This window comes from Oratosquilla oratoria, chromosome 39 (assembly GCF_046742065.1).
Source record: "Oratosquilla oratoria isolate Oo_2021 chromosome 39, ASM4674206v1, whole genome shotgun sequence".
Classification (NCBI taxonomy): Eukaryota; Metazoa; Arthropoda; class Malacostraca; order Stomatopoda; family Squillidae; genus Oratosquilla; species Oratosquilla oratoria.
This window is the reverse complement of record NC_134815.1, coordinates 40,211,160-40,226,159: the sequence shown is the minus strand read 5'-3', so window position 1 is coordinate 40,226,159 and position 15,000 is coordinate 40,211,160.

Below are 15,000 nucleotides of genomic sequence, written 5' to 3'. Positions count from 1 at the left end.
ACCGGTTTAGATCTAAGCTTCTTAAGAAGTTAGAGCATAATTGGTCTGGCATAAGCTCGGAACTAAACCTATGTCTTCTTTTTCTACCTTCTTAAATTTTTCATAATGTCTCAACAATATATGGATATATTTGAACGTGTAACTACATTGACTACTTAAAATTGTTCTTATATTGTTATATACCTATTAACATATCTATGGGTATAAAAGTATATATCTATGGCTATAATGATACAGATTTATTACCTTTTAATGATTTTCTTACAAGGTGTAGTTTACCAGCTCGTCCTTAAAAGAGATAAAACTTCTCAACTGTACATAGTTTCTTGTTTTGGAAAAGTTCTCTGGAACATGAAGAAAACGAAGTATCCTTCTACCATTCAAAATACCTCACAGATAGAAAAATTAATTCATACATAAGAACAAGAATCATCTCAGATAAGGAAGAAGCCATGAGCCGTTTTCATTCCAAATTGAAACCTAAATGTATGTGATTGTGCATGAACCGTTTTCATTCCAAACTGAACCTAATTATCTCCTACCAGAGAGGATGAATCCATGTGATCTTATACGAACCGTTTTTACCTTAAAATGAAGCCAATGTTCTCTTCCCAGAGTGATTTTGCATGCACAGGCACAAGGCAAGGTGGTGAAGATCTTACGCTAGAAGACGCTGAGTAGCTGAGGCCGAAGGCGTCACCTTTGCCCGGTTATGCTCTTAAGGAACTGCTGGGGCAGGGACCAGATAGTCACTGCTGGAAATCGGAGAGGATTGTAGGATTTGAACCCAAAGCTAAGCAATTGCGAAACTGGCACGCTTCCGATTATGCCACCAGCACACAAGTGGTTAATAACATATTCTATTCTAATTAATACCAACAAAATTCATTCAGATGACGATAGACTCCAAAAATGAGTGTAATAGACAGTATATTACCTAAGATAATACTGTACAAACCACGTGGCAGGAAGCGAACGTTGTCTCACTCACGCGGCTAGTCCTGACGCGCTAGCCATGCACATCTGCCTATGACAGTGCGACCCTGCTTGACTAAACCTAACCTAATCCAGTGCAATTATGTAATTACCCACCAGGGGTGACTACTCAGATGGTATGTACAATATATCGGCTGCTGGCCGCATGTAAAATCAGTTCAGTTTCGGCCATATAATAAACGTCGAATTACCTGCTAACAGTTTCCTTCTCACCATAGCCCACAGCGGCTACAATACAAACAAGTTGGCTAAGATATCCATTCAGGTCTGTAGTAATATGATCCTCTCTTGCACTAACCAAACTGAAATGTCAAGTGAATATGAAGATGAGGAGCCAACGCCAGGAGGCGCAGGGTAGCTGCGGCCGAAGCCGTCACCTTTGCCTTATCGGAGAGGAGTGCGGGATTTGAACCCGCAACTAAGCGAATACGAGGGCAGCACGCTTCCGATGAAGCCACTAGCACGTATATTAATCATCGGTCACACTAGCTTCTGAAATTGCTGGATCCAGCGATACGGCTAGATTATCCAGCCATTTACCTAAGAACATAAGAACATAAGAATGAAGGAGACTGCAAGAGACCATAAGGCCTACACTAGGCAGCATTTACACTGCACTAACTACTGATTCTCGCTGCTTTGAACTACACGTACGAATGGCTTTTCGTGGAATCTAGAGCTACCGACAGAGGTAGACGAATGGGAGGTATTAAGCTATCGTTTATTCGACATATAGGAAAAAAATAAAAATAAAATAAAATGAAAATAAAATAATAATAATAATAATAATAATAATAATAATAATAATAATAATAATAATAATAATAATAATAATAATAATAATAATAATAATAATAATAATAATAATAATAATAATAATAATAATAATAATAATATTAATAATGTGAATATATATATATATATATATATATATGTATATATATATATATATATATATATATATATATAGATTAATTGAAAAATAAATAAAAACACTTCTTTTTAATGGCTTTTAATGAAAAAAATACAAGTAAATTCCCATATCCAAAATCTGATTTGGTAGAAGTATATAATTCATTTTCTCATGACCTCAGTGATATACAAGCAAAACAAAAATTGTGTTCACAAGGCCAAAAACATGTCACATCAACTTCATTGGTTCCGTAAGGTTATTTTTAGCCTCAAAGGAAAAGTTCGTGATCATGAAGACCTTTGGAACATCAAACATTCCTACCATTGGATAAGAAAATAAGGGTTGAATTGTTGTTATGATTAGCAGATTCCGCTAGCGGACTTGGCGAGTGGTGTGACTAGACAGCAGCACGTACCGCTGTCAAGCCAAGGAAAACTAAAGCCAGTCTATCGTTAACAATACCAAGTGTAGCCGTAGCTTTTAGTTGTAAGAGACTGATAGAAAAGCTGGTAGAAAGAGGGGGAGAAGACGGGTGTTACATTTTTATGGTTTGGGTGGTTATAAACAATGCAGCCAGCAAACGGGTGAGTTAAATAAGTTTTCTCTCCACTTTGTGTTTATAAACAATGGCCGGAGGCCCGAATGAATTGCTGACTTTGTAGTGTTTGTAACCTAAGTGAGATATGCAGAGATTTGAGATTACTTGAGTAAACAATATTGGCATGTAGACTTGTAATAACGAATCTGATTGGTGAAAGGGTGGAAGGGGAGAAAATTCAATTGGTTTACGATTGTAAGATCACACCCTTTGGGGAGCATCTTAAATATAAAGCTAAACATCATTGAACTAAAGAAATCACTACGTCACTGTAAAGCTGACGTAGGACCTTGCATATGTGTTCTCGAGGGATTCCTTGCTTGTATCTCAGAGAAGCACGCTGTATAAGAACTAACGGAAGAAAGAACTTTTTTTTCTACATATTTCATTCCCCTGAAGAGAAGATTATAAATAACAGCCTAAAACTTGACAAAATGGAATTATTTGAGGCAACAGGGCCTACCGACTAAGATATGTGAAACAAAGACAGTAATAACAACGTGAAAATAAGAGGAAGAAAGTGAATAAAGTGACGAAAGGGACAAAGGGGTGACCGAGGTGAAAGGAAAATGGGGTGCGAAATAGTGACCACGTTGCTCAATGGGCTAAGATATGATGAATTAATTGGTGAACATGTTGACAGGACAAAGGATAAGAGTGACATACTGAGGTTGTTTAAGCTTCAGGCCAAAAAAGGATGATTAATTGATGGCCTATGATTAAGTTAGTTTATTGGCAAAACGGACAACAGACCTTCTCGCTCTCTGCCAATGTTAGGATTTACCAATACTTTGTACCATAATTCTAAGAAAGGTGGTAAAGAGTAGAATGACATGAAAAATGGTAATAAATAGATACATACATACATACATATACCAAAGGCTTTTTCCCCCTTACATGGGGGGTAGCCAAAAAGAAAAAGGCTTAGAAGTCACACCCACCCATTTCATTTCCCATATATTCCACTCCCTTTCACCCTCCTCCCTCCCTACTATCTTGGCACCTCCTGGATGACGGGTCATTCCTGCATCCTGTCCACTGCTCTGGGTCAGAAGCAGTGTCGCACGACACAGCACATCCACAGCAAGGCCGCTTCATAAATTCGGCGACACCCCCTCTCCATCCCCTCATGCAGAAAAGGAGAGGACGGGGAGAAATCCCTTCGGGCTAAGTCAATTTTTTTTTTTAATCATACTTCCTCACTCCCCATCCCTCATCCACTCCACCTCATGCATCACAGCCTCATCTATATACAACCCTTCTCCATTGACCCCTATCTTCTGTCCTCTCCCGTCCTTCCTCTACAGACATTCTTCTCTTTTGTAAAGCCCCTTTCACCCCATCCATCCATCTCATCCTAGGACGCCCTTCATATTCACTCCTTCCACCTCCACCTTCCACACTTCTTTTACTAATCTTTCTTCACTCATTCTTTCCATGTGTCCAAACCATCATAATACTCTTTCATCAACCCTATCTCCCAGCTCCCTTTCCACCCCTGTTCTCTTCCTCACCTCCTCATTTCTCACTCTATCTAGCCTAGTAACCCCTATAATACTTCTCAGACATTTCATCTCAAACACATTTAAACTCTTTCTCTCTTCCTTTCTCATGTTCCATGTTTCTGCCCCGTACATTGCTGTTGGCACAATCACTCCTTCATATAACCTCCTCTTAGCATCCATTCCCATATGTCTATTTCTCATTACACTTTTTAATCCACCAAGGCATTTACTCGCTTCTCTCAATCTACATTCTACCTCCACCCCCACTCCTCCCTTTCCTGTCACATTCGCACCCAAGTATCTAAAACTATCCACTTCCTCCAGTTTCTCACCTTTAATGCTCACTTTCAGCCTACTATCACTCTCCCCCCTTGTACATCTCATCATCTTACTTTTGCCCACATTTATCTTCAGCTTCCTTTTTTCACACACCTTCTCAAACTCTGTCACTAACTTTCTCTGATCCTGCTACAAGCGCTGTTGTTATTAACGAAGTAACTGTTAGTTTTTCGTGGTGACAATAGCAAAATATTTGAAAGAAAAAATACGCGGGAATAAAAAGAAGAAAAAAAAAAGGTGATGATGATGATGATGATGATGATGATGATGATGATGATGATGATGATGATGATGATGATGATGATGATGATGATGATGATGATGATGATGATGATGATGATGTTGTCGTCATCGTCGATGATGATTAAGATGCTGCTGCTGCTGCTGCTGATGATGATGATGTCGTCGTCGTCATCGTCGATGATGATTATGATGATGATGATAATGATGATAATGATGATGATGATGATGATGATGATGATGATGATGATGATGATGATGATGATGATGATGATGATGATGATGATGATGATGATGATGATGATGATGATGATGCATAGATATACACTCACGAAAATGAATAGAAATATGTGGGAAAAAAAGTTTGTAAAAACATTATTTGTAGGTATAGACGAAAAGGAATAGATTCAACACGTCTCCTTTTTCACAATAAACACGAAAGAGGTGACAGAATCTTTCCCTCTGCCACCCAGAAAAATAATTACAAAAGTTCATGAATACGTAAATGGTTAGTTAGAAAAATAACTACATATATAAGTGAATATATAATAAATAAGTAGATGAACAAATAAATAGATTAATTCATCTATTCATCATTCATAAAAAAATGAATAAATAAATAAATAAGTAAATAAATAAATGAATAGATAAATAAATAAATATAAATAGATAAATGAATATACAAATTACCAAGATAATAATGTTATGAAATCTTCAGAAATAGAATTCTAAAAGACCTTAAGGTACACAAAGACACCCAAGACAAGAAGAAAAGAAAATTATAATAGGACGAGGAATTACAGAAGTAAATGAAAACGAGAAATGTATTTCAGATTAAAGAGAAGACGACAGACAGACATGAAAGGAAAAGGACAAAGAGAATTAAAAAAGAAAAAAAAATTGAGAGTGAATGCATTAAAGTCAATATCAACAGGAGTGTACGAGAAAAGATATCAAAAGCATTCAGAAAATCTAAGAAAAGAATTTGGTTAGAGGTGTGCAGAACGAAAAGGTGACGGACGTGTTTGAAATGAACTTCAGAAGTGAGGAAGGAAAGAAATGGGTACTCAAAGGGAGACCGTGGCTGAGGAAGTTAAGAAACAACCATGAGAGATTTCTGAATGAAAGTGATACCAAAGGAATAAGACTAACGTTGTTTGGATTAAGAGAAGTGATGGAAATAAGAAAGTAAGAAATGAAACTGCTGGTCAGGTGGATTAGAGCGTCGGTACTTGCGGCAGAGGTCGAGGTGACGGCAGTTCGAATTGTGCCGCCAGCGAGTTGGACCAAGGTCATGAATTATTCAATTCCAATCAACAAAATCCTTTGTAAGGGATACCGTCCTGGCCTCTTGATAGGGGGAGATCGCGACTTTAAACCGAATCATCATGGTAACCATCATCAGATGAAGACAGTGGATCTTTAGGAGTGATGGAAAACCGGGGATTGGTGAAATAATTCGAGAAATGTTACATGAAGAACGAAAAGAGACAAATAAATGGAGAAGATCACGTTTTGAAAATCGTAGAATATAAGGAAGGATTCTCGGGAATTGGATAAGAGCATATGCAGTACCATTCTGCAAGGGAAAAGGACACTAAAGAACTACAAGGAGATGTGCACTCTGAGCAGTCCAAACAAGGTACATGGTAAATTATAAATGTGTGACTGGGAGTTCGAAGGAGAAGGCAGTAGAAATGGGGGGATAAACATGGAATGTTTAAAAGGGAATTGGGTGCGTGAATCATATATCTTTATCAAAATAAAGCAATGTAAACATAGGAAAGAAGAGCAGGGACTATATGTGTCGTACATGTTTTTGGAAAAGAGATGCATAATGAAATGGATGGAGAGGTACTGAAGGTAATATGAATTGTACAAGGCATGTGTACAATAATACAGAATGAGAGTCATTCAATTTGTAGATGATACTAAGACCATGATAAGCAATGTCACTGTGACTGTTTAACGTATTCATTGGCAAGATTATAAAGAAACAAAACAAGAATGTCATGCTGGTATAGATCTGGGAGACAAACCTAGATTAAAATCTCAAGTATTTTTCAGATGAGGTGGTGTTGTTGAAGTAGGATTAAAAAATACTGTAAAATACTGTACTTACGTTGTTTTATTCTAACCTCTAATTCTTTTCCTGTTTGATCTACATAACATTGATCACATTTATCACATTTCATGACCTCTCCGAGGGACCCAACCTAAGTTTTCACGCTTCGGAGAGGGGAGTAAATGTCCCACTTGTTCCTATTTATACTCTGTATCTTAATTTGTTTGTAGTAACTTTTCTGTATTCCTTGATGTGAATATATCACGAAAGCGCTCGGGCCCTGTGTGTTTTCCTCTTCCTAGCGGACTCTACATATTTGTGATTCACGTGTGCTTTGTGAAATTTGTATATATATATATATATATATATATATATATATATTCTTTAATAAAGTTCCAGCTGCACTATACGATTTAGGATTTTACGGGATACTGACAAATTGTCAGCGACTGACGGGAACTCCCTGGCCAAACATATACCCACCCTGCGAGCTGAAGAAAATGGAAAGTAGGTAGTTGACCCGTGACCTCCACACATAGCGGTTAGCTGCACTGACCTCATCATCCCAGTCCAGCTCCGAGAGGTCAGTTCTCGGAAGGATTGGTGACAAATAAACTATAACCTTCTGAAAAGGGGATACACGAAGTAACAAAGGAATGAAAGCTGGGGTGTCAAGGTAGTGAACGAATAGTTTCTGAAATTATATGGGTAATATATGTATATATATATATATATATATATATATATATATATATATATATATATATATATATATATATATATATATATATATATATATATATATATATATATATATATATATATTTATATATAACAAGCCTCCCTTAAGTTACTTCTTCAAGGGCTCTAAAAATCAGGATTGTCAAGATTAATTTATACTCATACTCCTTTAGTGGGGGAGAATATTGTGGCACTACATAGCCACACTCACCCCTCTCCTCCAGATCTTTACATCTTTACTGTTTTCTAGGAGAATCTATGCAAAAGATAAATTTAGTATTTTTGTTTCCCCGTTTATGTTCGCTGATTAATTACTCAGGAATTCAAAATTTTGCCGCTTCCAAGAATTTCTTTGAACAGAAACTTTATTCTAAGTCTATTTTGCTCAAGTTGAGGCTTTGACAAGGCAACGACAAACTTCGATATTTTTTCTTTCTTCATAAAAAAATCTCTTTTCTTTACATCTTTTATATAGACGAATACTAAATGTATAAAAGAGGATGTATCAAGAAAATATAAAAAAATGGATCTTTTATAGAATTTAACATACCTATGGATTCAAAAACAGTTACTTCAACCCTTCAATTAATTATATGTCTAAGTGAACTAATTTCTTTCGTCAGACTGTCAAATCGGTGTAAGGTATCTGTGATAAGTAATTGAACTCAAGACTGTTGTATGAAAAGATTCGGAGGGTAAGAAAATACGGACTGATAGATTATATAATGCATTATCATTTGTCCGAGGCATAGGATCAATCCAGAGACCCAAGAAAAAGCTGATGAGGAGCCTACGTCACGGGGCGAGTAGCTGCGGCAGAAGCCGTCATCTTTGCCCCTATGCCCTTGGACTGTTCAGGGAGTTAACAGTCACTGCTAGGAATCGAAGAGGCGTGCGGGATTCGAGCCCACAACTAAGCGAATGGGAGCCCAGCAACGTTTCTGATGACGCCACCACCGCATGTTTAAGAAAGATCAACAGAAGGGATATTAATATTCTAGCTAGTTTTGCTCTTGTTTCACAGATTCGAGCTTCCATGACGTCATGTAAATACCTACACCGTATGTCTGGGGTCGACCCCTAACGGCTGCAGGTGCCTGGGAGTGTGAGTACATAGGGTACATGTGACGGCTTTGGAAGCAGCCGATTACCTGATGTAAGTTCTTCTCAAATTTTAAGGGAAATATGTTTACTTTTTTTCTTTAATACTCCAAATTTTGACACTATGGGAATATGACAATCCCACTCCCAGGCAATGGGAAGTGAGAAACCCCTGGTAAGGCAAAGCCCCTGCCAGTTGCGGGAATCCGCCGGTATTTAAAACCAACATTGGGTCGACTCCCCACCTCGCCAAGGCTGTCGGGAAGCAACACAGCATACCCAAAGCAGGTCTCAAACTCTTGGCCACTTGCTCAGGAGTTCAAGGCTATTATGTCTTAGTCGAGGTGTAGGGAGAAAGGCATGTTGCTTTGGTTTCTTCCTCCTCTAAACTGGGTTAACAATGGATTACACCTCTGACGATGTCTCGGTAGTGACGTCACATATATGCGTCACAAACGACAATCACTATGCGCACCATCTCTATGACAATGCTTTACAAAGACAGTAGCCACTGAGCTACCGGGCGGCCCAATGAACCCATTGTAAAGGGATTAATGGAAATAGGTTGATATCCTTTCGCTTTTGAGGGGATACACTGATGAATCAAATCGCTTGGAGGAGACAGAATAATAGGTGAAATACCACCAGGTAGGGAAGAGATAAATCTTATTGGCTTCCTCTCACCCAGTTAAAACATAGGAATATTGGAAAACTTTAAACTTGGCTTGAATATTAATTCTATGTTATAATTACCAAAACTGTTCAACTAACCGTGGTGTTCCATTTAACTTCATCTCCTTTTATCTATCATTAACTTTTTTTTTAATCATGTCTTCCCTCTGCTTGAAAAGAATACGTTATTCTCCTTCTCCATGATTTATTCCGATCCACCGATTTCATTTGAAATCCTCGATGATAAAAGAATATAGATTAAGCAGATAACGTGGCAGTGAATCATGAATATGACAAAGGTCCATTGTTCTTGAGTACAATCAAGAAAAAAAAATCTTGGTTACGTTTGGAGTAAATAACAAAATATCAAATGAATGCACTACAACAGTCTAACCTTTCATCGAGCGGTTAAATCTAATTGATATATTTCTGAGCTTTTCTTCTTTTGTGGAGATGACCTATGCTTGCAAAAGGTCAATTTTAACAGAGTAAAGGTCGTCAAACACAAAGGGCATGAAGGAACTTTTTGATAAGGACTCTAAAAAAATTGAGTTACAGAATTGTTGTAATTCGGTGAAATGTTTAAAATCGTTGAAGGATCTGAGTACGATTGATTGCATAAGTTGTGGCGTGATCCAATACTTCGTCTATTAATGTGTAGTTGTTGATATTTGAAGGGAAGTTATCTGTGTCTGTTGTATCACCAGAGGTGAAGAAGTATATAACACGTTGCCAAAGGAGACCTGACTTTTGCGCTGTGGCAATGCACGCTTACGTAAGGTTAACAGGAGGGGGACCTTGATTAGGGCTCATCAAACGAGACCCCAGTATCCCGGGGTCTCGTAATTTTCCCGAGCTATATAGTACTACTCCCGAGATTTTCCCAACATGAGCTATTTGAGTCATCCACAAGATAGAGATCTCGCGAATTTCCCGGGATTCCCATGTGTCTTGGTGAATACAGGGAAATCATGGTATGTCTCAGTTTCCCGTCAATACACCGGGAAGGTATGAATTATAACAATTCAAACACATGACACGTTGATTATGTTAACCTAAAATTTAATATGAATATTTAATACATAATACACACACACACACACACACACACACACACACACACACACACACACACACACACACACACACACACACACACACATATACACACTCACACACACACACACACACACACACACACACACACATACACACACACACACACACACACACACACACACACACACGCACGCACACACGCACGCACACACACACACACACACACACACACACACACACACACACACACACACACACACACACACACACACACACATATATATATATATATATATATATATATATATATATATATATATATATATATACTAGCACATTTTGTGGATAACACATAAGTATATAAAGTAATTATATAAAGAAAATGCCAATTCTATTTACAAATGGTTAATGTATTACACGGTCAAGATGTCGGCTACCCTCTCCCCCTCCCCCTCCCCCTCCCTACCACCCTATCCCTCCTTCCGCTCTCGGTTGCTTATTAGGATGTCATGCCCGAGTTTTTCAGAGTAACATATGTTCTCAATTACTTTTTATCTGATGACGAAAAATAAATGTGAAATGTGTGGGAAATAAATCGGTAGATGAGGTGGAAGAGGTGGAAGAGGTAATCCAGAAAATGTCAATACTTCATTATTAATAATAAATACTGATTACAAGTAACTTCTAATTACTAATAACTACTAATTACTAACTATTATAAACAAAACGCAAGAGTTTCAAGGGAGAGATATGATCCCAGTATCCCGGGGAAAATCATGGGGTCTCACTAAATTGGTGTCCCTATGGAAAAGTTGGCAATCCCGAGAAATTCCGAGACATGTTACTTGTGCTTCACTTCCTGTGTGCCGGGATAGTCCCGGGAGTATCAATTATCTTTCCCGGGAATGTATGTCTAAGGGAACGACGAAATCCCGAGCCCCGAGATCTCGTTTGATGAACCCTAACCTTGACCAATGAAGGCGACATTGCGACTGAGGGTTTGTGCTACCACGTTTGCTTTTCCATTAACAAAATGGAACGTTGGCATGAATTCTTGTATGGTGAGAAATCAATGTGTTAATTTGCATGCAAGATTTTCCCTTTGAAGAGGTGTAAGATTGGTTGGCGGTCTATGTGGATGTGTATTTCATAACCAAGGATTATCTCTTTGAAGTACTTAAGGGAGTGTATTACATCTAGTGCTTCTATTTCCGTTACTGGGTAATCTTGTTCATGTTTGTTGAGTGTGCGGCTAGCATAGGCAATTGGTCTGAGTTTTGTGTCGTGTTGTTACATGAGGACTGCGCCGATGCTTGTGTAGCAAGTGTTCAACTATATTGTGAAAGAAAGCTTGTGGTTTGGAAAAGCAAGGACAGGTGCCGTCGTTAAGGCTTGTTTTACGTCACTAAAGGCTTTCTCTTTGTCAGGTGTCCAGTTAAAGGGAGTGTCTTTCTTATGTAAGGCGATTAAGGGTGCTGCTATACCAGCGTAACCTTCAATATACCGTCTGTAAAAACCTGATAGACTAAGGAATGGAGGTATGTGATCAACAGAGGTAAGACGTGGAAAATCAATGATTGCCTTGACTTTGTCCTGCGAGGTATTTCTTTCTGAAGGAACACTTCTTAAGTTTCAGTTTAAGTCCTGCCTTTGCTAATAGTGAGAAGATAGTGATAAGCGTGTGTAGGTGTTCGCTAACATATTTGTAAGCGATGATAATGTCATCGAGATACATGAAAACTGAGTGTCCTAGGAGGCCTGCAAGTACTGTGTGCATGAGACGTATGAAAACGAACCCATAGCAAGGCGTTTGAATTGAAAGTGTCCATTGTTCGTGCTGAATGCTGTGCGAGGTCTAGACTCTGTATCAAGGAAAATCTGAAAATATCCTGATAGAAGTTTCAATTTTGTAAAAATACTTTGTTTTCATCGACGGAGTGTAAGATGTGTAATATCGGAATGGGATGTATTTCTGGGATAGTTTGTTTAGCTCTCTGAAATTCACAACTGGGCGGAAAATACCATCGTGTTTGGGAACAGTAAGGAGAGGGAAATTCCATTCTGAGATTGAAAGTTCGATAATGTCTTGCTCGATCATGTCTGTTATGAGGTTATCTACAATCGTGCGTTTACTGTGTGGTAATCTGTAAGTGGGAATGTAACGTGTTTTTGTGTTTCCTCGAAGAGTGTATGTTGCTGAATAAGGTTTGTTACTCTAAGGGGTTCACCTGGCAATGCGATGGCATGCCTAAATTTATTGCAAAGAGTACGTCAGCTTGTCCACCATGGGTGTCTACGGGGTTTTAATTCAATACATGAATAGGTTTCTGTGTTTTTAGCACGTCGGAAATTGTGGTACATACTTGTGAAGTGGGAAAATTGCCCTCCATGAGTTGTAAACGCGAGGTATATACCAAAAAATTACAAATATTAGTGCCAAATGTAAGATGGGTTGGGGTATTAGTATAATTTGCAATCAATATGCACGTGTGACCTCTTTGATGCTGAGTTGATGGCAGAAAGTAGGAAAATGCCATTCACTCGGCTTGTCTCTGGCATACAGATTACATCAGTGTTTGGGACTTGGAAGACTGGTATGTGTAATTTATATAATCATGAGGGAACAACGTTTTTGAGCTTATGATTACTGCATGAGCCTGTTTGAAAGTAGATAACACTTGTGAGACTGTGGCGGATTAAAGGTTGAAATCTTCCATGAGGTGTAAGACATCTCTCTCAGTCGATGAATTATCGACGACATTGAATGAGTGTATTGTTTGGCGTTTTGCTGATTTGGACATGCGGGAGGTGTTTGTGCGTATGTTACGTTTGGAATGTATGTTGACAACTATGAGCAAGGGAGGAGAGGTGGAATCCTGAGTTGGGTTTTGAGTGATTTGACTGTTGGAGCTTGGTCATGTGTATTTTGGTAATGGTCTGGGGAGTTTCTGAATGCAACGCAGGGAGAAAATGGTTTGCATGAATTATGCCATTTTGAGCGGGATATAAAACTATATTATGTTGCTTCATCAAGTTCAAGCCTATGAGGATGTCAGCGGGAAAATACACGTCGGCTAAGTAGACAGTAAGTGGAATGGGTGGACATTAATCTTTAAAGTTAATATCCAAAATTTTTCCAAGGATAAGGAATGGTACAACTCCGCCATTGTCGGTCCCAAGCCCGGATGAGAAAGGAGGAGGGTTACTACGACAGCCCTAGCTAGCCGGTAGTGTAAAAACTCTTCTGCTCGTAAAACTCCACGACCAGCCTCGGAATCCAGACAACTCTTTGGTAAACAAAATCAGAAACGCAAAGAAAATTCGCACAAGACACTCCATAAAGTAAGACTTGCAAAGATTAACATCGCAGCATATAGAGACAAAGAAGAAGGAATCTTGGAGATGATGAATGAAAGAAAGATAGACATTATAGGAATGGCAGAGACAAGAAATTGGGGAAAAAATGAAGGAAGAGACCTCAGAGGGGAATATACTTTAATGTACTGTGGATCAGAAGAGAGAGGGAGAAGGCACGGGGTAGCTATGATAGTGGGACCAAGACTGACACAGTATATTCAAGAGGTGAAATTTATCATCGAAAGACTAATGAAGTGTACAATACGAATAAAAGGAAGAAAGTACAATATATGTCAAGTGTATGCACTACAACAAGGATTTCCTGAAGAGAAAGGAAATTTCCTAGATCTTTTAGAGGAACAATATGAGATTCTAGATGGCGATATAGGACTTTTCATTGGTGATTTTAATACTAGAGTTGGAAAGGAAAGAGAAAGAACAGAAAATATAATAAGGACATTTGGAGATGAGACAGGAAACTCAGAAGGAGGAAAACTGATAGATTACTGCATGAGAAACGGTTTGAAAATAATGAACAGCTTTTATCAACATAAATAGGAACAAAATTTACTAGATATAGATGGAATCAAAATACAGAACAGTTTGATAAAAATCAATTGTCGATTACATTATATATTCAGACAGAAGAATTTTTCACTAATATAAAGGTAATACCAGGAGTGAGTTTAGATTCAGATCACAGATTACTAGTGGCTGATTTTAAGATCGGTAAGGTAAAACCACGGCAATGGAGAAAAAGAAAAGTAATTAAAAAAAATCAAGGGGAAGATGAAAAGAATGCTTGTAAAACTAAACTTACAGAAAAATTGGAGAAGCAAAATAAAATGATGAGGAAAAAGAAAGATGGGATATTTTGAAAGAAACAATCAGTGAGGTAGCAGAAGAAACTTTTGGGGTAGAATGGATTGGTGGAAATAGGAAAAGACGCACACCTTGATGGAATGAGGAGGTTAAACAGGCAGCAAAAAAACAAAACTTGAAAGTTAAGAAAGTGGTTATGAAGACGAACACCTGAAGGCCGAGCAGAATATGTATTGGCAAGGGAAGAAACAAATCTTGCATAAGATCGAGCAAAGACCGAGACATGGAAAGATCTGGGAGAGAGATTGGCAGAGGATTTGCAGAAAGGAAAAAAGTTATATGGTATAGCAAAGTTATATAGGAAAAGCAAGGCAATCCAATATAACATTCAAGACCTAGAGGGTGATGTTCTTACAGATCTGGATGAGATACACAACAGATGGACAGAATACTTCCAAGAGCTTCTAAATGCAGGAAATGAGGAACAATGGCAAGAGATGGAGAAAGACTTAGATGGAGAAGAACATGATGAAATCACAAAAAAAAAAAAAAAAAAAAAAATAGACATTGAAAGAAATGAAGAATTCCAAAA